Here is a 23,605-nt window from a genome sequence, read left to right on the forward strand (position 1 = left end):
TCTTATATTTCATTCCGATGCAATTTCTGGGTTTCATCGTCAATGGGAAGGTCCAAGGGATACAGTAAACCTGCAGAGGTGCATCAAAATGTAAAACTAGTGACACAGGAAACGTTAAAAACATAGACAGCAGGAAGACTCAGTCTTCCTGTACTTAATTCGGCATTGTGGTTCTTATATTTAATTCCGATGCAATTTGTGTGTTTCATCGCCAATGGGAAGGTCCAAGGGATACAGTAAACCTGCAGATGTGCATCGGAATGTAAAACTGGTGACACAGGAAACGCTCAAAACATTGACTGTAAGAAGACTGTTTTCTTGTACTTAAGTCGGCATTGTGTCTCTTATATTTAATTCCGATGCAATTTCTGTGTTTCATCGTCACTGTGAAGGTCCAAGGGATACAGTAAAACTGTACAGGTGCATCGGAATGTAAAACTGGTGACACAGGAAACGCTCAAATTATAGACAGTAGGAAGACTCAGTCTTCCTGTACTTAAGTCGGCATTGTGTCTCTTATATTTAAATTCGATGCAATTTGTGTGTTTCATCGCCAATGGGAAGGTCCAAGGGTTACAGTAATCCTGCAGAGGTGCATCGGAATGTAAAACTGGTGACACAGGAAACGCTCAAAACATTGACTGAAAGAAGACTGTTTTCTTGTACTTAAGGCGGCATTGTGTCTCTTATATTTAATTCCGATGCACATTCTGTGTTTCATTGTCACTGTGAAGGTCCAAGGGATACAGAAAACCTGTAGAGGTGCATCGGAATGTAAAACGGGTGATACAGGAAACGCTCAAATTATAGACAGTAGGAAGACTCAGTCTTCCTGTACTTAAGTCGGCATGGTGTCTCTTATATTTAATTCCGATGCAATTTCTGTGTTTCATCGTCAATGGGAAGGTCCAAGGTATACAGTAAACCTGCAGAGGTGCATCGGAGTGTAAAACTGGTGACACAGGAAACGCTCAAAACATAGCCAGTAGGAAGACTTAGTCTTACTGTACATAAGTCGGCATTGTGTCACTTAAATTTACTTCCGATGCAATTTCTGTGATTCATCGTCAATGGGAAGGTCCACGGGATACAGTAAACCTGCAGAGGTGCATCGGAATGTAAATCTGGTGACACAGGAAACGCTCAAATCATAGACAGTAGGAAGAATCAGTCTTCCTATACTTAAGTCGGCATTGTGTCTCTTATATTTATTTCCGATGAAATTTCTGCGATTCATCGTGAATGGGAAGGTCCAAGGGATATAGTAAACCTGCAGAGGTGCATCGGAAAGTAAAACTGAAGACACAGGAAATACTCAAAACATAGACAGTAGGAAGACTTAGTCTTCCTGTACTTAAGTCGGCATTGTGTCTCTTATATTTAATTCCGATGCAATTTCAGTGTTTCATCGTAACTGTGAAGGTCCAAGGGATACAGTAAACCTGTAGAGGTGCATCGGGATGTAAAACTGGTGACACAGGAAACGCTCAAATTACAGACAGTAGTAAGACACAGTCTTCCTGTACTTAAGTCGGCTTTGCGTCTCTTATATTTAATTCCGATGCAATTTCCGTGTTTCATCGTCAATGGGAAGGTCCAATGGATACAGTAAACCTGCAGAGGTGCATCGGAATGTAAAACTGGTGACACAGGAAACGCTCAAAACATAGACAGTAGGAAGACTCAGTCTTGCTGTACTTAAGTCGGCATTGTGTCTCTTATATTTAATTCCGATGAAATTTCAGTTTTTCATCGTGAATGGGAAGGTCCAAGGGATACAGTAAACCTGCAGAGGTGCATCGGAATATAAAACTGATGACACAGGAATCGCTCAAAACATAGAGAGTGGGAAGACTCAGTCTTTCTGTACTTAAGTCGGCATTGTGTCTCATATTTAATTCCAATGCAATTCCTGTGTTTCATCGTCAATGCGAAGGTCCAAAGGATACAGTAAACTTGCAGAGGTGCATCAGAATGTAAAACTGTCGACACAGGAAACGCTCAAATTATAGACAGTAGGAAGACTCAGTCTTCCTGTACTTAAGTCGGCATTGTGTCTGTTATATTTAAATTCGATGCAATTTCTGTGTTTCATCGCCAATGGGAAGGTCCAAGGGATACAGTAAACCTGCAGAGGTGCATCGGAATGTAAAACTGGTGACACAGGAAACGCTCAAAACATTTACTGTAAGAAGACTGTTTTCTTGTACTTAAGTCGGCATTGTGTCTCTTATATTTAATTCCGATGCACATTCTGTGTTTCATTGTCACTGTGAAGGTCCAAGGGATACAGAAAACCTGTAAGGTGCATCGGAATGTAAAACTGGTGATACAGGAAACGCTCAAATTATAGACAGTAGGAAGACTGAGTCCTCCTGTACTTAAGTCGGCATTGTGTCTCTTATATTTAATTCCGATGGAATATCTGTGTTTCATCGTCAATGGGAAGGTCCAAGGGATACAGTAAACCTGCAGAGGTGCATCGGAGTGTAAACCTGGTGAACAGGAAACGCTCAAAACATAGACAGTAGGAAGACTTAGTCTTCCTGTACTTTAGTCGGCATTGTGTCACTTAAATTTAATTCCAATGCAATTTCTGTTTTTCATAGTCAATGGGAAGGTCCAAGGGATACAGTAAACCTGCAGAGGTGCATCGGAATGTAAAACTGATGACATAGGAAACGCTCAAAACATAGACAGTAGGAAGACTCAGTCTTTCTGTACTTAAGTCGGCATTGTGTCTCTTATATTTAATTCCAATGCAATTTCTGTGTTTCATCGTCAATGGGAAGGTCCAAGGGATACAGTAAACCTGCAGAGGTGCATCACAATGTAAAACTGGTGACACAGGAAACGCTCAAATTATAGACAGTAGGAAGACTCAGTCTTCCTGTACTTAAGTCGGCATTGTGTCTCTTATATTTAATTCCGATGCAATTTCTGTGTTTCATCGTCAATGGGATTGTCCAAGGGATACAGGAAACCTGCAGAGGTGCATCGGAATGTAAAACTGGTGACACAGGAAACGCTCAAATCATAGACAGTAGGAAGACTCAGTCTTCCTGTACTTAAGTCGGCATTGTGTCTCTTATATTTAATTCCGATGCAATTTCTGTGATTCATCGTCAATGAGAAGGTCCACGGGATACAGTAAACCTGCAGAGGTGCATCGGAATGTAAATCTGGTGACACAGGAAACGCTCAAACCATAGACAGTAGGAAGAATCACTCTTCTTATACTTAAGTCGGCATTGTGTCTCTTATATTTATTTCCGATGAAATTTCTGCGTTTCATCGTGAATGGGAAAGTCCAAGGGATATAGTAAACCTGCAGAGGTGCATCGGAAAGTAAAACTGAAGACACAGGAAACACTCAAAACATAGACAGTAGGAAGACTTAGTCTTCCTGTACTTAAGTCGGCATTGTGTCTCTTATATTTAATTCCGATGCAATTTCAGTGTTTCATCGTCACTGTGAAGGTCCAAGGGATACAGTAAACCTGTAGAGGTGCATCGGGATGTAAAACTGGTGACACAGGAAACGCTCAAATTACAGACAGTAGTAAGACTCAGTCTTCCTGTACTTAAGTCGGCATTGTGTCTCTTATATTTAATTCCGATGCAATTTCTGTGTTTCATCGTCACTGTGAAGGTCCAAGGGATACAGTAAAACTGTACAGGTGCATCGGAATGTAAAACTGGTGACACAGGAAACGCTCAAATTATAGACAGTAGGAAGACTCAGTCTTCCTGTACTTAAGTCGGCATTGTGTCTCTTATATTTAATTCCGATGCAATTTCTGTGTTTCATCGTCAATGGGAAGGTCCAAGGGATACAGTAAACCTGCAGAGGTGCATCGGAGTGTAAAACTGGTGACACAGGAAACGCTCAAATTATAGACAGTAGGAAGACTTACTCTTCCTGTACTTAAGTCGGCATTGTGTCACTTAAATTTAATTCCGATGCAATTTCTGTTTTTCATCGTCAATGGGAAGGTCCAAGGGATACAGTAAACCTGCAGAGGTACATCGGAATGTAAAACTGATGGCAGAGGAAACGCTCAAAACATAGACAGTAGGAAGACTCAGTCTTTCTGTACTTAAGTCGGCATTGTGTCTCTTATATTTAATTCCAATGCAATATCTGTGCTTCATCGTCTTTGGGAAGGTCCAAGGGATACAGTAAACCTGCGGAGGTGCATCAGAATGTAAAACTGGTGACACAGGAAACGCTCAAAAAATAGACAGTAGGAAGACTCAGTCTTCCTGTACTTAAGTCGGCATTGTGTCTCTTATATTTAATTCCGATGCAATTTCTGTGTTTCATCGTCAATGGGAAGGTCCAATGGATACAGTAAACCTGCAGAGGTTCATCAGAATGTAAAACTGGTGACACAGGAAACGCTCAAAACATAGACAGTAGGAAGACTCAGTCTTTCTGTACATAAGTCGGCATTGTGTCTCTTATATTTAATTCCGATGCGATTTCTGTCTTTCATCGTCAATGGGAAGGTCCAAGGGATACAATAAACAGGCAGAGGTGCATCGGAATGTAAAGCTGGTGACACAGGAAACGCTCAAATCATAGACAGTAGGAAGACTCAGTCTTCCTATACTTAAGTCGGCATTGTGTCTCTTATTTTTATTTCCGATGAAATTTCTGTGTTTCATCGTGAATGGGAAGGTCCAAGGAATATAGTAAACCTGCAGAGGTGCATCAGAAAGTAAAACTGATGACACAGGAAACGCTCAAAACATAGACAGTAGGAAGACTTAATCTTCCTGTACTTAAGTCGGCATTGTGTCTCATATATTTAATTCCGATTCAATTTCTGTGTTTCATCGTCAGTGTGAAGGTCCAAGGGATACAGTAAACCTGTAGAGGTGCATCGGGATGTAAAACTGGTGACACAGGAAACGCTCAAATTACAGACAGTAGTAAGACTCAGGCTTCCTGTACTTAAGTCGGCATTGTGTCTCTTATATTTAATTCCGATGCAATTTCTGTGTTTCACCGTCAATGGGAAGGTCCAAGGGATACAGTAAACCTGCAGAGGTGCATCGGAATGTAAAACTGGTGACACAGGAAACGCTCAAAACATAGACAGTAGGAAGACTCAGTCTTGCTGTACTTAAGTCGGCATTGTGTCTCTTATATTTAATTACGATGACATTTCAGTGTTTCATCGTGAATGGGAAGGTCCAAGGGATATAGTAAACCTGAAGAGGTGCATCGGAAAGTAAAACTGATGACACAGGAAACGCTCAAAATATAGACAGTAGGAAGACTTAGTCTTCCTGTACTTAAGTCGGCATTGTGTCTCTTAAATTTAATTCCGATGCAATTTCTGTGTTTCATCGTCAATGGGAAGGTCCAAGGGATACAGTAAACCTGCAGAGGTGCATCGGAATGTAAAACTGGTGACACAGGAAACGCTCAAAACATTGACTGTAAGAAGACTGTTTTCTTGTACTTAAGTCGGCATTGTGTCTCTTATATTTAATTCCGATGCACATTCTGTGTTTCATTGTCACTGTGAAGGTCCAAGGGATACAGAAAACCTGTAGAGGTGCATCGGAATGTAAAACTGGTGATACAGGAATCGCTCAAATTATAGACAGTAGGAAGACTCAGTCTTCCTGTACTTAAGCCGGCATTGTGTCTCTTATATTTAATTCCGATGCAATTTCTGTGTTTCATCTTCAATGGGAAGTTCCAAGGGATACAGTAAACCTGCAGAGGTGCTTCGGAGTGTAAAACTGGTGACACAGGAAACGCTCAAAACATAGACAGTAGGAAGACTTAGTCTTCCTGTACTTAAGTCGGCATTGTGTCACTTAAATTTAATTCCGATGCAATTTCTGTTTTTCATCGTCAATGGGAAGGTCCAAGGGATACAGTAAACCTGCAGAGGTGCATCGGAATGTAAAACTGATGACACAGGAAACGCTCAAAACATAGACAGTAGGAAGACTCAGTCTTTCTGTACTTAAGTCGGCATTGTGTCTCTTATATTTAATTCCAATGCAATATCTGTGCTTCATCGCCAATGGGAAGGTCCAAGGGATACAGTAAACCTGCGGAGGTGCATCAGAATGTAAAACTGGTGACACAGGAAACGCTCAAAACATAGACAGTAGGAAGACTCAGTCTTCCTGTACTTAAGTCGGCATTGTGTCTCTTATATTTAATTCCGATGCAATTTCTGTGTTTCATCGTCAATGGGAAGGTCCAATGGATACAGTAAACCTGCAGAGGTGCATCAGAATGTAAAACTGGTGACACAGGAAACGCTCAAAACATAGACAGTAGGAAGACTCAGTCTTTCTGTACATAAGTCGGCATTGTGTCTCTTATATTTAATTCCGATGCGATTTCTGTCTTTCATTGTCAATGGGAAGGTCCAAGGGATACAATAAACAGGCAGAGGTGCATCGAAATGTAAAACTGGTGAAACAGGAAACGCTCAAAACATACACAGTAGGAAGACTCAGTCTTCCTGTACTTAAGTCGGCATTGTGTCTCTTATATTTAAATCCGATGCAATTTCTGTGTTTCATCGTCAATGGGAAGGTCCAATGGATACAGTAAACCTGCAGAGGTGCATCAGAATGTAAAACTGGTGACACAGGAAACGCTCAAAACATAGACAGTAGGAAGACTCAGTCTTCCTGTACTTAAGTCGGCATTGTGTCTCTTATATTTAATTCCGATGCAATTTCTGTGTTTCATCGTCAATGGGAAGGTCCAATGGATACAGTAAACCTGCAGAGGTGCATCAGAATGTAAAACTGGTGACACAGGAAACGCTCAAAACATAGACAGTAGGAAGACTTAATCTTCCTTTACTTATGTCGGCATTGTGTCTCTTATATTTAATTCCGATTCAATTTCTCTGTTTCATCGTCAGTGTGAAGGTCCAAGGGATACAGTAAACCTGTAGAGGTGCATCGGGATGTAAAACTGGTGACACAGGAAACGCTCAAATTACAGACAGTAGTAAGACTCAGGCTTCCTGTACTTAAGTCGGCATTGTGTCTCTTATATTTAATTCCGATGCAATTTCTGTGTTTCATCGTCAATGGGAAGGTCCAAGGGATACAGTAAACCTGCAGAGGTGCATCGGAATGTAAAACTGGTGACACAGGAAAGGCTCAAAACATAGACAGTAGGAAGACTCAGTCTTGCTGTACTTAAGTCGGCATTGTGTCTCTTATATTTAATTACGATGACATTTCAGTGTTTCAACGTGAATGGGAAGGTACAAGGGATATAGTTAACCTGAAGAGGTGCATCGGAAAGTAAAACTGATGACACAGGAAACGCTCAAAACATAGACAGTAGGAAGACTTAGTCTTCCTGTACTTAAGTCGGCATTGTGTCTCTTAAATTTAATTCCGATGCAATTTCTGTGTTTCATCGTCAATGGGAACGTCCAAGGGATACAGTAAACCTGCAGAGGTGCATCGGAATGTAAAACTGGTGACACAGGAAACGCTCAAAGCATTGACTGTAAGAAGACTGTTTTCTTGTACTTAAGTCGGCATTGTGTCTCTTATATTTAATTCCGATGCACATTCTGTGTTTCTTTGTCACTGTGAAGGTCCAAGGGATACAGAAAACCTGTAGAGGTGCATCGGAATGTAAAACTGGTGATACAGGAATCGCTCAAATTATAGACAGTAGGAAAACTCAGTCTTCCTGTACTTAAGCCGGCATTGTGTCTCTTATATTTAATTCCGATGCAATTTCTGTGTTTCATCTTCAATGGGAAGTTCCAAGGGATACAGTAAACCTGCAGAGGTGCTTCGGAGTGTAAAACTGGTGACACAGGAAACGCTCAAAACATAGACAGTAGGAAGACTTAGTCTTCCTGTACTTAAGTACGCATTGTGTCACTTAAATTTAATTCCGATGCAATTTCTGTTTTTCATCGTCAATGGGAAGGTCCAAGGGATACAGTAAACCTGCAGAGGTGCATCGGAATGTAAAACTGATGACACAGGAAACGCTCAAAACATAGACAGTAGGAAGACTCAGTCTTTCTGTACTTAAGTCGGCATTGTGTCTCTTATATTTAATTCCAATGCAATATCTGTGCTTCATCGCCAATGGGAAGGTCCAAGGGATACAGTAAACCTGCGGAGGTGCATCAGAATGTAAAACTGGTGACACAGGAAACGCTCAAAACATAGACAGTAGGAAGACTCAGTCTTCCTGTACTTAAGTCGGCATTGTGTCTCTTATATTTAATTCCGATGCAATTTCTGTGTTTCATCGTCAATGGGAAGGTCCAATGGATACAGTAAACCTGCAGAGGTGCATCAGAATGTAAAACTGGTGACACAGGAAACGCTCAAAACATAGACAGTAGGAAGACTCAGTCTTTCTGTACATAAGTCGGCATTGTGTCTCTTATATTTAATTCCGATGCGATTTCTGTCTTTCATTGTCAATGGGAAGGTCCAAGGGATACAATAAACAGGCAGAGGTGCATCGAAATGTAAAACTGGTGAAACAGGAAACGCTCAAAACATACACAGTAGGAAGACTCAGTCTTCCTGTACTTAAGTCGGCATTGTGTCTCTTATATTTAAATCCGATGCAATTTCTGTGTTTCATCGTCAATGGGAAGGTCCAATGGATACAGTAAACCTGCAGAGGTGCATCAGAATGTAAAACTGGTGACACAGGAAACGCTCAAAACATAGACAGTAGGAAGACTCAGTCTTCCTGTACTTAAGTCGGCATTGTGTCTCTTATATTTAATTCCGATGCAATTTCTGTGTTTCATCGTCAATGGGAAGGTCCAATGGATACAGTAAACCTGCAGAGGTGCATCAGAATGTAAAACTGGTGACACAGGAAACGCTCAAAACATAGACAGTAGGAAGACTTAATCTTCCTTTACTTATGTCGGCATTGTGTCTCTTATATTTAATTCCGATTCAATTTCTCTGTTTCATCGTCAGTGTGAAGGTCCAAGGGATACAGTAAACCTGTAGAGGTGCATCGGGATGTAAAACTGGTGACACAGGAAACGCTCAAATTACAGACAGTAGTAAGACTCAGGCTTCCTGTACTTAAGTCGGCATTGTGTCTCTTATATTTAATTCCGATGCAATTTCTGTGTTTCATCGTCAATGGGAAGGTCCAAGGGATACAGTAAACCTGCAGAGGTGCATCGGAATGTAAAACTGGTGACACAGGAAAGGCTCAAAACATAGACAGTAGGAAGACTCAGTCTTGCTGTACTTAAGTCGGCATTGTGTCTCTTATATTTAATTACGATGACATTTCAGTGTTTCAACGTGAATGGGAAGGTACAAGGGATATAGTTAACCTGAAGAGGTGCATCGGAAAGTAAAACTGATGACACAGGAAACGCTCAAAACATAGACAGTAGGAAGACTTAGTCTTCCTGTACTTAAGTCGGCATTGTGTCTCTTAAATTTAATTCCGATGCAATTTCTGTGTTTCATCGTCAATGGGAACGTCCAAGGGATACAGTAAACCTGCAGAGGTGCATCGGAATGTAAAACTGGTGACACAGGAAACGCTCAAAGCATTGACTGTAAGAAGACTGTTTTCTTGTACTTAAGTCGGCATTGTGTCTCTTATATTTAATTCCGATGCACATTCTGTGTTTCATTGTCACTGTGAAGGTCCAAGGGATACAGAAAACCTGTAGAGGTGCATCGGAATGTAAAACTGGTGATACAGGAATCGCTCAAATTATAGACAGTAGGAAAACTCAGTCTTCCTGTACTTAAGCCGGCATTGTGTCTCTTATATTTAATTCCGATGCAATTTCTGTGTTTCATCTTCAATGGGAAGTTCCAAGGGATACAGTAAACCTGCAGAGGTGCTTCGGAGTGTAAAACTGGTGACACAGGAAACGCTCAAAACATAGACAGTAGGAAGACTTAGTCTTCCTGTACTTAAGTACGCATTGTGTCACTTAAATTTAATTCCGATGCAATTTCTGTTTTTCATCGTCAATGGGAAGGTCCAAGGGATACAGTAAACCTGCAGAGGTGCATCGGAATGTAAAACTGATGACACAGGAAACGCTCAAAACATAGACAGTAGGAAGACTCAGTCTTTCTGTACTTAAGTCGGCATTGTGTCTCTTATATTTAATTCCAATGCAATATCTGTGCTTCATCGCCAATGGGAAGGTCCAAGGGATACAGTAAACCTGCGGAGGTGCATCAGAATGTAAAACTGGTGACACAGGAAACGCTCAAAACATAGACAGTAGGAAGACTCAGTCTTCCTGTACTTAAGTCGGCATTGTGTCTCTTATATTTAATTCCGATGCAATTTCTGTGTTTCATCGTCAATGGGAAGGTCCAATGGATACAGTAAACCTGCAGAGGTGCATCAGAATGTAAAACTGGTGACACAGGAAACGCTCAAAACATAGACAGTAGGAAGACTCAGTCTTTCTGTACATAAGTCGGCATTGTGTCTCTTATATTTAATTCCGATGCGATTTCTGTCTTTCATTGTCAATGGGAAGGTCCAAGGGATACAATAAACAGGCAGAGGTGCATCGAAATGTAAAACTGGTGAAACAGGAAACGCTCAAAACATACACAGTAGGAAGACTCAGTCTTCCTGTACTTAAGTCGGCATTGTGTCTCTTATATTTAAATCCGATGCAATTTCTGTGTTTCATCGTCAATGGGAAGGTCCAATGGATACAGTAAACCTGCAGAGGTGCATCAGAATGTAAAACTGGTGACACAGGAAACGCTCAAAACATAGACAGTAGGAAGACTCAGTCTTCCTGTACTTAAGTCGGCATTGTGTCTCTTATATTTAATTCCGATGCAATTTCTGTGTTTCATCGTCAATGGGAAGGTCCAATGGATACAGTAAACCTGCAGAGGTGCATCAGAATGTAAAACTGGTGACACAGGAAACGCTCAAAACATAGACAGTAGGAAGACTTAATCTTCCTTTACTTATGTCGGCATTGTGTCTCTTATATTTAATTCCGATTCAATTTCTCTGTTTCATCGTCAGTGTGAAGGTCCAAGGGATACAGTAAACCTGTAGAGGTGCATCGGGATGTAAAACTGGTGACACAGGAAACGCTCAAATTACAGACAGTAGTAAGACTCAGGCTTCCTGTACTTAAGTCGGCATTGTGTCTCTTATATTTAATTCCGATGCAATTTCTGTGTTTCATCGTCAATGGGAAGGTCCAAGGGATACAGTAAACCTGCAGAGGTGCATCGGAATGTAAAACTGGTGACACAGGAAAGGCTCAAAACATAGACAGTAGGAAGACTCAGTCTTGCTGTACTTAAGTCGGCATTGTGTCTCTTATATTTAATTACGATGACATTTCAGTGTTTCAACGTGAATGGGAAGGTACAAGGGATATAGTTAACCTGAAGAGGTGCATCGGAAAGTAAAACTGATGACACAGGAAACGCTCAAAACATAGACAGTAGGAAGACTTAGTCTTCCTGTACTTAAGTCGGCATTGTGTCTCTTAAATTTAATTCCGATGCAATTTCTGTGTTTCATCGTCAATGGGAACGTCCAAGGGATACAGTAAACCTGCAGAGGTGCATCGGAATGTAAAACTGGTGACACAGGAAACGCTCAAAGCATTGACTGTAAGAAGACTGTTTTCTTGTACTTAAGTCGGCATTGTGTCTCTTATATTTAATTCCGATGCACATTCTGTGTTTCATTGTCACTGTGAAGGTCCAAGGGATACAGAAAACCTGTAGAGGTGCATCGGAATGTAAAACTGGTGATACAGGAATCGCTCAAATTATAGACAGTAGGAAGACTCACTCTTCCTGTACTTAAGTCGGCATTGTGTCTCTTATATTTAATTCCGATGCAATTTCTGTGTTTCATCTTCAATGGGAAGTTCCAAGGGATACAGTAAACCTGCAGAGGTGCTTCGGAGTGTAAAACTGGTGACACAGGAAACGCTCAAAACATAGACAGTAGGAAGACTTAGTCTTCCTGTACTTAAGTCGGCATTGTGTCACTTAAATTTAATTCCGATGCAATTTCTGTTTTTCATCGTCAATGGGAAGGTCCAAGGGATACAGTAAACCTGCAGAGGTGCATCGGAATGTAAAACTGATGACACAGGAAACGCTCAAAACATAGACAGTAGGAAGACTCAGTCTTTCTGTACTTAAGTCGGCATTGTGTGTCTTATATTTAATTCCAATGCAATATCTGTGCTTCATCGTCAATGGGAAGGTCCAAGGGATACAGTAAACCTGTGGAGGTGCATCAGAATGTAAAATTGGTGACACAGGAAACGCTCAAAACATAGACAGTAGGAAGACTCAGTCTTCCTGTACTTAAGTCGGCATTGTGTCTCTTATATTTAATTCCGATGAAATTTCTGTGTTTCATCGTCAATGGGAAGCTCCAATGGATACAGTAAACCTGCAGAGGTGCATCAGAATGTAAAACTGGTGACACAGGAAATGCTCAAAACATAGACAGTAGGAAGACTCAGTCTTTCTGTACATAAGTCGGCATTGTGTCTCTTATATTTAATTCCGATGCGATTTCTGTCTTTCATTGTCAATGGGAAGGTCCAAGGGATACTATAAACAGGCAGAGGTGCATCGAAATGTAAAACTGGTGACACAGGAAACGCTCAAAACATTGACCGTACGAAGACTGATTTCTTGTACTTAAGTGGGCATTATGTCTCTTATATTTAATTTCGATGCAATTTCTGTGTTTCATCGTCAATGGGATGGTCCAAGGGATACAGGAAACCTGCAGAAGTGCATCGGAATGTAAAACTGGTGACACAGGAAACGCTCAAAACATTGACTGTAAGAAGACTGTTTTCTTGTACTTAAGTCGGCATTGTGTCTCTTATATTTAATTCCGATGCAATTTCTGTGTTTCATCGTCACTGTGAAGGTCCAAGGGATACAGTAAAACTGTACAGGTGCATCGGAATGTAAAACTGGTGACACAGGAAACGCTCAAATTATAGATAGTAGGAACACTCAGTCTTCCTGTACTTAAGTCGGCATTGTGTCTCTTATATTTAAATTCGATGCAATTTGTGTGTTTCATCGCCAATGGGAAGGTCCAAGGGATACAGTAAACCTGCAGAGGTGCATCGGAATGTAAAACTGATGACACAGGAAACGCTCAAAACATAGACAGTAGGAAGACTCAGTCTTTCTGTACTTAAGTCGGCATTGTGTCTCTTATATTTAATTCCAATGCAATATCTGTGCTTCATCGTCAATGGGAAGGTCCAAGGGATACAGTAAACCTGCGGAGGTGCATCAGAATGTAAAACTGGTGACACAGGAAACGCTCAAAACATAGACAGTAGGAAGACTCAGTCTTCCTGTACTTAAGTCGGCATTGTGTCTCTTATATTTAATTCCGATGCAATTTCTGTGTTTCATCGTCAATGGGAAGGTCCAATGGATACAGTAAACCTGCAGAGGTGCATCAGAATGTAAAACTGGTGACACAGGAAACGCTCAAAACATAGACAGTAGGAAGACTCAGTCTTTCTGTACATAAGTCGGCATTGTGTCTCTTATATTTAATTCCGATGCGATTTCTGTCTTTCATTGTCAATGGGAAGGTCCAAGGGATACAATAAACAGGCAGAGGTGCATCGGAATGTATAACTGGTGACACAGGAAACGCTCTAAACATTGACCGTACGAAGACTGTTTTCTTGTACTTAAGTGGGCATTATGTCTCTTATATTTAATTTCGATGCAATTTCTGTGTTTCATCGTCAATGGGATGGTCCAAGGGATACAGGAAACCTGCAGAAGTGCATCGGAATGTAAAACTGGTGACACAGGATACGCTCAAAACATTGATTGTAAGAAGACTGTTTTCTTGTACTTAAGTCGGCATTGTGTCTCTTATATTTAATTCCGATGCAATTTCTGTGTTTCATCGTCACTGTGAAGGTCCAAGGGATACAGTAAAACTGTACAGGTGCATCGGAATGTAAAACTGGTGACACAGGAAACGCTCAAATTATAGATAGTAGGAACACTCAGTCTTCCTGTACTTAAGTCGGCATTGTGTCTCTTATATTTAAATTCGATGCAATTTGTGTGTTTCATCGCCAATGGGAAGGTCCAAGGGATACAGTAAACCTGCAGAGGTGCATCGGAATATAAAACTGGTGACACAGGAAACGCTCAAAACATTGACTGAAAGAAGACAGTTTTCTTGTACTTAAGGCGGCATTGTGTCTCTTATATTTAATTCCGATGCACATTCTGTGTTTCATTGTCACTGTGAAGGTCCAAGGCATACAGAAAACCTGTAGAGGTGCATCGGAATGTAAAACTGGTGACACAGGAAACGCTCAAAACATTGACTGTAAGAAGACTGTTTTCTTGTACATAAGTCGGCATGGCGTCTCTTATATTTAATTCCGATGCAATTTCTGTGTTTCATCGTCAATGGGAAGGTCCAAGGGATACAGTAAACCTGCAGAGGTGCATCGGAGTGTAAAACTGGTGACACAGGAAACGCTAAAAACATAGCCAGTAGGAAGACTTAGTCTTACTGTACTGATGTCGGCATTGTGTCACTTAAATTTAATTCCAATGCAATTTCTGTGTTTCATCGTCAATGGGAAGGTCCAAGGGATACAGTAAACTTGCAGAGGTGCATCAGAATGTAAAACTGTCGACACAGGAAACGCTCAAATTATAGACAGTAGGAAGACTCAGTCTTCCTGTACTTAAGTCGGCATTGTGTCTCCTATATTTAATTCCGATGGAATTTCTGTGTTTCATCGTCAATGGGATGGTCCAAGGGATACAGGAAACCTGCAGAGGTGCATCGGAATGTAATACTGGTGACACAGGAAACGCTCAAATCATAGACAGTAGGAAGACTCAGTCTTCCTGTACTTAAGTCGGCATTGTGTCTCTTATATTTAATCCCGATGCAATTTCTGTGAGTCTTCGTCAATGGGAAGGTCCACGGGATACAGTAAACCTGCAGAGGTGCATCGGAATGTAAATCTGGTGACACAGGAAACGCTCAAATCATAGACAGTAGGAAGAATCAGTCTTCCTATTCTTAAGTCGGCATTGTGTCACTTATATTTATTTCCGATGAAATTTCTGCGTTTCATCGTGAATGCGAAGGTCCAATGGATATAGTAAACCTGCAGAGGTGCATCGGAAAGTAAAACTGAAGACACAGGAAACACCCAAAACATAGACAGTAGGAAGACTTAGTCTTCCTGTACTTAAGTCGGCATTGTGTCTCTTATATTTAATTCCGATGCAATTTCAGTGTTTCATCGTCACTGTGAAGGTCCAAGGGATACAGTAAACCTGTAGAGGTGCATCGGGATGTAAAACTGGTGACACAGGAAACGCTCAAATTATAGACAGTAGGAAGACTCAGTCCTCCTGTACTTAAGTCGGCATTGTGTCTCTTATATATAATTCCGATGCAATTTCTGTGTTTCATCGTCACTGTGAAGGTCCAAGGGATACAGTAAAACTGTACAGGTGCATCCGAATGTAAAACTGGTGACACAGGAAACGCTCAAATTATAGACAGTTGAAAGACTCAGTCTTCCTGTACTTAAGTCGGCATTGTGTCTCTTATATTTAAATTCGATGCAATTTCTGCGTTTCATCGCCAATGGGAAGGTCCAAGGGATACAGTAAACCTGCAGAAGTGCATCGGAATATAAAACTTGTGACACAGGAAACGCTCAAAACATTGACTGTAAGAAGACTGTTTTCTTGTACTTAAGTCGGCATTGTGTCTCTTATATTTAATTCCGATGCACATTCTGTGTTTCATTGTCAGTGTGAAGGTCCATGGGATACAGAAAACCTGTAGAGGTGCATCGGAATGTAAAACTGGTGATACAGGAAACGCTCAAATTATAGACAGTAGGAAGACTCAGTCCTCCTGTACTTAAGTCGGCATTGTGTCTCTTATATTTAATTCCGATGCAATTTCTGTGTTTCATCGTCAATGGGAAGGTCCAAGGGATACAGTAAACCTGCAGAGGTGCATCGGAGTGTAAAACTGGTGACACAGGAAACGCTCAAAACATAGACAGTTGGAAGACTTACTCTTCCTGTACTTAAGTCGGCATTGTGTCTCTTATATTTAATTCCGATGAAATTTTAGTTTTTCATCGTGAATGGGAAGGTCCAAGGGATATAGTAAACCTGCAGAGGTGCATCGGAAAGTAAAACTGATGACACAGGAAACGCTCAAAACATAGACAGTAGGAAGACTTAGTCTTCCTGTACTTAAGTCGGCATTGTGTCTCTTATATTTAATTCCGATGCAATTTCTGTGTTTCATCGTCACTGTGAAGGTCCAAGGGATACAGTAAAACTGTACAGGTGCATCGGAATGTAAAACTGGTGATACAGGAAACGCTCAAATTATAGACAGTAGGAAGACTCAGTCCTCCTGTACTTAAGTCGGCATTGTGTCTCTTATATTTAATTCCGATGCAATTTCTGTGTTTCATCGTCAATGGGAAGGTCCAAGGGATACAGTAAACCTGCAGAGGTGCATCGGAGTGTAAAACTGGTGACACAGGAAACGCTCAAAACATAGACAGTTGGAAGACTTACTCTTCCTGTACTTAAGTCGGCATTGTGTCACTTAAATTTAATTCCGATGCAATTTCTGTTTTTCATCGTCAATGGGAAGGTCCAAGGGATACAATAAACCTGCAGAGGTGCATCGGAATGTAAAACTGATGACACAGGAAACGCTCAAAACATAGACAGTAGGAAGACTCAGTCTTTCTGTACTTAAGTCGGCATTGTGTTTCTTATATTTAATTCCAATGCAATTTCTGTGTTTCATCGTCAATGGGAAGGTCCAAGGGATACCGTAAACCTGCAGAGGTGCATCAGAATGTAAAACTGGTGACACAGGAAACGCAAAAATTATAGACAGTAGGAAGACTCAGTCTTACTGTACTTAAGTCGGCATTGTGTCTCTTATATTTAATTCCGATGCAATTTCTGTGTTTCATCGTCAATGGGAAGGTCCAAGGGATACAGTAAACCTGCAGAGGTGCATCAGAATGTAAAACTGGTGACACAGGAAACGCTCAAATTATAGACAGTAGGAAGACTCAGTCTTCCTGTACTTAAGTCGGCATTGTGTCTCTTATATTTAATTCCGATGCAATTTCTGTGTTTCATCGTCAATGGGATTGTCCAAGGGATACAGGAAACCTGTAGAGATGCATCGGAATGTAAAACTGGTGACACAGGAAACGCTCAAATCATAGACAGTAGGAAGACTCAGTCTTCCCGTACTTAAGTCGGCATTGTGTCTCTTATATTTAATTCCAATGCAATTTCTGTGTTTCATCGTCAATGGGAAGGTCCAAGGGATACAGTAAACCTGCAGAGGTGCATCAGAATGTAAAACTGGTGACAAAGGAAACGCTCAAATTATAGACAGTAGGAAGACTCAGTCTTCCTGTACTTAAGTTGGCATTGTGTCTCTTATATTTAATTCCGATGCAATTTCTGTGTTTCATCGTCAATGGGATTGTCCAAGGGATACAGGAAACCTGCAGAGGTGCATCGGAATGTAAAACTGGTGACACAGGAAACGCTCAAATCATAGACAGTAGGAAGACTCAGTCTTCCTGTACTTAAGTCGGCATTGTGTCTCTTATATTTAATTCCGATGCAATTTCTGTGTTTCATCGTCAATGGGAAGGTCCACGGGATACAGTAAACCTGCAGAGGTGCATCGATATGTAAATCTGGTGACACAGGAAACGCTCAAATCATAGACAGTAGGAAGAATCAGACTTCCTATACTTAAGTCGGCATTCTGTCTCTTATATTTAATTCCGATGAAATTTCTGCGTTTCATCGTGAATGGGAAGGTCCAAGGGATATAGTAGACCTGCAGAGGTGCATCGGAAAGTAAAACTGATGACACAGGAAACACTCAAAACATAGACAGTAGGAAGACTTAGTCTTGCTGTACTTAAGTCGGCATTGTGTCTCTTATATTTAATTCCGATGCAATTTCTGTGTTTCATCGTCACTGTGAAGGTCCAAGGGATACAGTAAAACTGTACAGGTGCATCGGAATGTAAAACTGGTGACACAGGAAACGCTCAAATTATAGACAGTAGGAAGACTCAGTCTTCCTGTACTTAAGTCGGCATTGTGTCTCTTAAATTTAAATTCGATGAAATTTGTGTGTTTCATCGCCAATGGGAAGGTCCAAGGGATACAGTAAACCTGCAGAGGTTCATCGGAATGTAAAACTGGTGATACAGGAAACGCTCAAATCATTGACTGTAAGAAGACGGTTTTCTTGTACTTATGTCGGCATTGTGTCTCTTATATTTAATTCCGATGCGATTTCTGTCTTTCATCGTCAATGGGAAGGTCCAAGGGATACAATAAACAGGCAGAGGTGCATCGGAATGTAAAACTGGTGACACAGGAAACGCTCAAATCATAGACAGTAAGAAGACTCAGTCTTCCTGTACTTAGGTCGGCATTGTGTGTCTTATATTTAATTCCGATGCAATTTCTGTGTTTCATCGTGAATGGGAAGGTCCAAGGGATATAGTAAACCTGCAGAGGTGCATCGGAAAGTAAAACTGATGACACAGGAAACGCTCAAAACATAGACAGTAGGAAGACTTTATCTTCCTGTACTTAAGTCGGCATTGTGTCTCTTATATTTAATTCCGATTCAATTTCTGTGTTTCATCGTCAGTGTGAAGGTCCAAGGGATACAGTAAACATGTGGAGGTGCATCGGGATGTAAATCTGGTGACACAGGAAACGCTCAAATTACAGACAGTAGTAAGACTCAGGCTTCCTGTACTTAAGTCGGAATTGTGTCTGTTATATTTAATTCCGATGCAATTTCTGTGTTTCATCGTCAATGGGAAGGTCCAAGGGATACAGTAAACCTGCAGAGGTGCATCGGAATGTAAAACTGGTGACACAGGAAACGCTCAAAACATAGACAGTAAGAAGACTCAGTCTTCCTGTACTTAGGTCGGCATTGTGTGTCTTATATTTAATTCCGATGCAATTTCTGTGTTTCATCGTCAATGGGAAGGTCCAAGGGATACAGTAAACCTGCAGAGGTGCATCGGAGTGTAAAACTGGTGACACAGGAAACGCTCAAAACATTGACTGTAAGAAGACGGTTTTCTTGTACTTAAGTCGGCATTGTGTGTCTTATATTTAATTCCGATGCACATTCTGTGTTTCATTGACACTGTGAAGGTCCAAGGGATACAGTAAACCTGTAGAGGTGCATCGGAATGTATAACTGGTGACACAGGAAACGCTCAAATTACAGACAGTAGTAAGACTCAGGCTTCCTGTACTTAAGTCGGCATTGTGTCTCTTATATTTAATTCCGATGCAATTTCTGTGTTTCATCGTCAATGGGAAGGTCCAAGGGATACAGTAAACCTGCAGAGGTGCATCGGAATGTAAAACTGGTGACACAGGAAACGCTCAAAACATAGACAGTAGTAAGACTCAGTCTTGCTGTACTTAAGTCGGCATTGTGTCTCTTATATTTAATTCCGATGAAATTTCAGTGTTTCATCGTGAATGGGAAGGTCCATGGGATATAGTAAACCAGAAGAGGTGCATCGGAAAGTAAAACTGATGACACAGGAAACGCTCAAAACATAGACAGTAGGAAAACTTAGTCTTCCTGTACTTAAGTCGGCATTGTGTCTCTTAAATTTAATTCCGATGCAATTTCTGTGTTTCATCGTCAATGGAAAGGTCCAAGGGATACAGTAAACCTGCAGAGGTGCATCGGAATGTAAAACTGGTGACACAGGAAACGCTCAAAATATTGACTGTAAGAAGACTGTTTTCTTGTACTTAAGTCGGCATTGTGTCTCTTATATTTAATTCCGATGCACATTCTGTGTTTCATTGTCACTGTGAAGGTCCAAGGGATACAGAAAACCTGTAGAGGTGCATCGGAATGTAAAACTGGTGATGCAGGAAACGCTCAAATTATAGACAGTAGGAAGACTCAGTCCTCCTGTACTTAAGTCGGCATTGTGTCTCTTATATTTAATTCCGATGCAATTTCTGTGTTTTATCGTCAATGGGAAGGTCCAAGGGATACAGTAAACCTGCAGAGGTGCATCGGAGTGTAAAACTGGTGACACAGGAAACGCTCAAAACATAGACAGTAGGAAGACTTAGTCTTCCTGCACTTAAGTCGGCATTGTGTCACTTAAATGTAATTCCGATGCAATTTCTGTTTTTCATCGTCAATGGGAAGTTCCAAGGGATACAGTAAACCTGCAGAGGTGCATCGGAATGTAAAACTCATGACACAGGAAACGCTCAAAACATAGACAGTAGGAAGACCCAGTCTTTCTGTACTTAAGTCGGCATTGTGTTTCTTATATTTAATTCCAATGCAATTTCTGTGTTTCATCGTCAATGGGAAGGTCCAAGGGATACAGTAAACCTGCAGAGGTGCATCAGAATGTAAAACTGGTGACAGAGGAAACGCTCAAATTATAGACAGTAGGAAGACTCAGTCTTCCTGTACTTAAGTCGGCATTGTGTCTCTTATATTTAATTCCGATGCAATTTCTGTGTTTCATCGTCAATGGGAAGGTCCAAGGGATACAGTAAACCTGCAGAGGTCCATCGGAATGTAAAACTGATGACACAGGAAACGATCAAATCATAGACAGTAGGAAGACTCAGTCTTTCTGTACTTAAGTCGGCATTGTGTCTCTTATATTTAATTCCAATGCAATTTCTGTGTTTCATCGTCAATGGGAAGGTCCAAGGGATACAGTAAACATGCAGAGGTGCATCAGAATGTAAAACTGGTGACACAGGAAACGCTCAAATTATAGACAGTAGCAAGACTCAGTCTTCCTGTACTTAGGTAGGCATTGTGTGTCTTATATTTAATTCCGATGCAATTTCTGTGTTTCATCGTCAATGGGATGGTCCAAGGGATACAGGAAACCTGCAGAGGTGCATCGGAATGTAAAACTGGTGACACAGGAAACGCTCAAATCATAGACAGTAGGGAGACTCAGTCTTCCTGTACTTAGGTCGGCATTGTGTGTCTTATATTTAATTCCGATGCAATTTCTGTGTTTCATCGTCAATGGGAAGGTCCACGGGATACAGTAAACCTGCAGAGGTGCATCGGAACTTAAATCTGGTGACACAGGAAACGCTCAAATCATAGACAGTAGGAAGACTCAGTCTTCCTCTACTTAAGTCGGCTTTGTGTCTCTTATATTTATTTCCGATGAAATTTCTGTGTTTCATCGTGAATGGGAAGGTCCAAGGGATATAGTAAACCTGCAGAGGTGCATCGGAAAGTAAAACTGATGACACAGGAAACGCTCAAAACATAGACAGTAGGAAAACTTAGTCTTCCTGTACTTAAGTCGGCATTGTGTCTCTTAAATTTAATTCCGATGCAATTTCTGTGTTTCATCGTCAATGGAAAGGTCCAAGGGATACAGTAAACCTGCAGAGGTGCATCGGAATGTAAAACTGGTGACACAGGAAACGCTCAAAATATTGACTGTAAGAAGACTGTTTTCTTGTACTTAAGTCGGCATTGTGTCTCTTATATTTAATTCCGATGCACATTCTGTGTTTCATTGTCACTGTGAAGGTCCAAGGGATACAGTAAACTTGCAGAGGTGCATCGGAATGTAAAACTGATGACACAGGAAACGCTCAAATCATAGACAGTAGGAAGACTCAGTCTTTCTGTACTTAAGTCGGCATTGTGTTTCTTATATTTAATTCCAATGCAATTTCTGTGTTTCATCGTCAATGGGAAGGTCCAAGGGATACCGTAAACCTGCAGAGGTGCATCAGAATGTAAAACTGGTGACACAGGAAACGCAAAAATTATAGACAGTAGGAAGACTCAGTCTTACTGTACTTAAGTCGGCATTGTGTCTCTTATATTTAATTCCGATGCAATTTCTGTGTTTCATCGTCAATGGGAAGGTCCAAGGGATACAGTAAACCTGCAGAGGTGCATCAGAATGTAAACTGGTGACACAGGAAACGCTCAAATTATAGACAGTAGGAAGACTCAGTCTTCCTGTACTTAAGTCGGCATTGTGTCTCTTATATTTAATTCCGATGCAATTTCTGTGTTTCATCGTCAATGGGATTGTCCAAGGGATACAGGAAACCTGCAGAGATGCATCGGAATGTAAAACTGGTGACACAGGAAACGCTCAAATCATAGACAGTAGGAAGACTCAGTCTTCCCGTACTTAAGTCGGCATTGTGTCTCTTATATTTAATTCCAATGCAATTTCTGTGTTTCATCGTCAATGGGAAGGTCCAAGGGATACAGTAAACCTGCAGAGGTGCATCAGAATGTAAAACTGGTGACAAAGGAAACGCTCAAATTATAGACAGTAGGAAGACTCAGTCTTCCTGTACTTAAGTTGGCATTGTATCTCTTATATTTAATTCCGATGCAATTTCTGTGTTTCATCGTCAATGGGATTGTCCAAGGGATACAGGAAACCTGCAGAGGTGCATCGGAATGTAAAACTGGTGACACAGGAAACGCTCAAATCATAGACAGTAGGAAGACTCAGTCTTCCTGTACTTAAGTCGGCATTGTGTCTCTTATATTTAATTCCGATGCAATTTCTGTGTTTCATCGTCAATGGGAAGGTCCACGGGATACAGTAAACCTGCAGAGGTGCATCGATATGTAAATCTGGTGACACAGGAAACGCTCAAATCATAGACAGTAGGAAGAATCAGACTTCCTATACTTAAGTCGGCATTCTGTCTCTTATATTTAATTCCGATGAAATTTCTGCGTTTCATCGTGAATGGGAAGGTCCAAGGGATATAGTAAACCTGCAGAGGTGCATCGGAAAGTAAAACTGGTGATACAGGAAACGCTCAAATTATAGACAGTAGGAAGACTCAGTCTTCCTGTACTTAAGTCGGCATTGTGTCTCTTAAATTTAAATTCGATGAAATTTGTGTGTTTCATCGCCAATGGGAAGGTCCAAGGGATACAGTAAACCTGCAGAGGTTCATCGGAATGTAAAACTGGTGATACAGGAAACGCTCAAAACATTGACTGTAAGAAGACGGTTTTCTTGTACTTATGTCGGCATTGTGTCTCTTATATTTAATTCCGACGCACATTCTGTGTTTCATTGTCACTGTGAAGGTCCAAGGGATACAGAAAACCTGTAGAGGTGCATCGGAATGTAAAACTGGTGATACAGGAAACGCTCAAATTATAGACAGTAGGAAGACTCAGTCTTCCTGTACTTAAGTCGGCAGTGTGTCTCTTATGTTTAATTCCGATGCAATTTCTGTGTTTCATCGTCAATGGGAAGGTCCAAGGAATACAGTAAACCTGCAGAGGTGCATCGGAGTGTAAAACTTGTGACACAGGAAACGCTCAAAACATAGACAGTAGGAAGACTTAGTCTTCCTGTACTTAAGTCGGCATTGTGTCACTTAAATTTAATTCCGATGCAAATTCTGTTTCTCATCGTCAATGGGAAGGTCCAAGGGATATAGTAAACCTGCAGAGGTGCAT

Source organism: Schistocerca nitens, chromosome 3, assembly GCF_023898315.1.
Source record: "Schistocerca nitens isolate TAMUIC-IGC-003100 chromosome 3, iqSchNite1.1, whole genome shotgun sequence".
NCBI classification, from domain to species: domain Eukaryota; kingdom Metazoa; phylum Arthropoda; class Insecta; order Orthoptera; family Acrididae; genus Schistocerca; species Schistocerca nitens.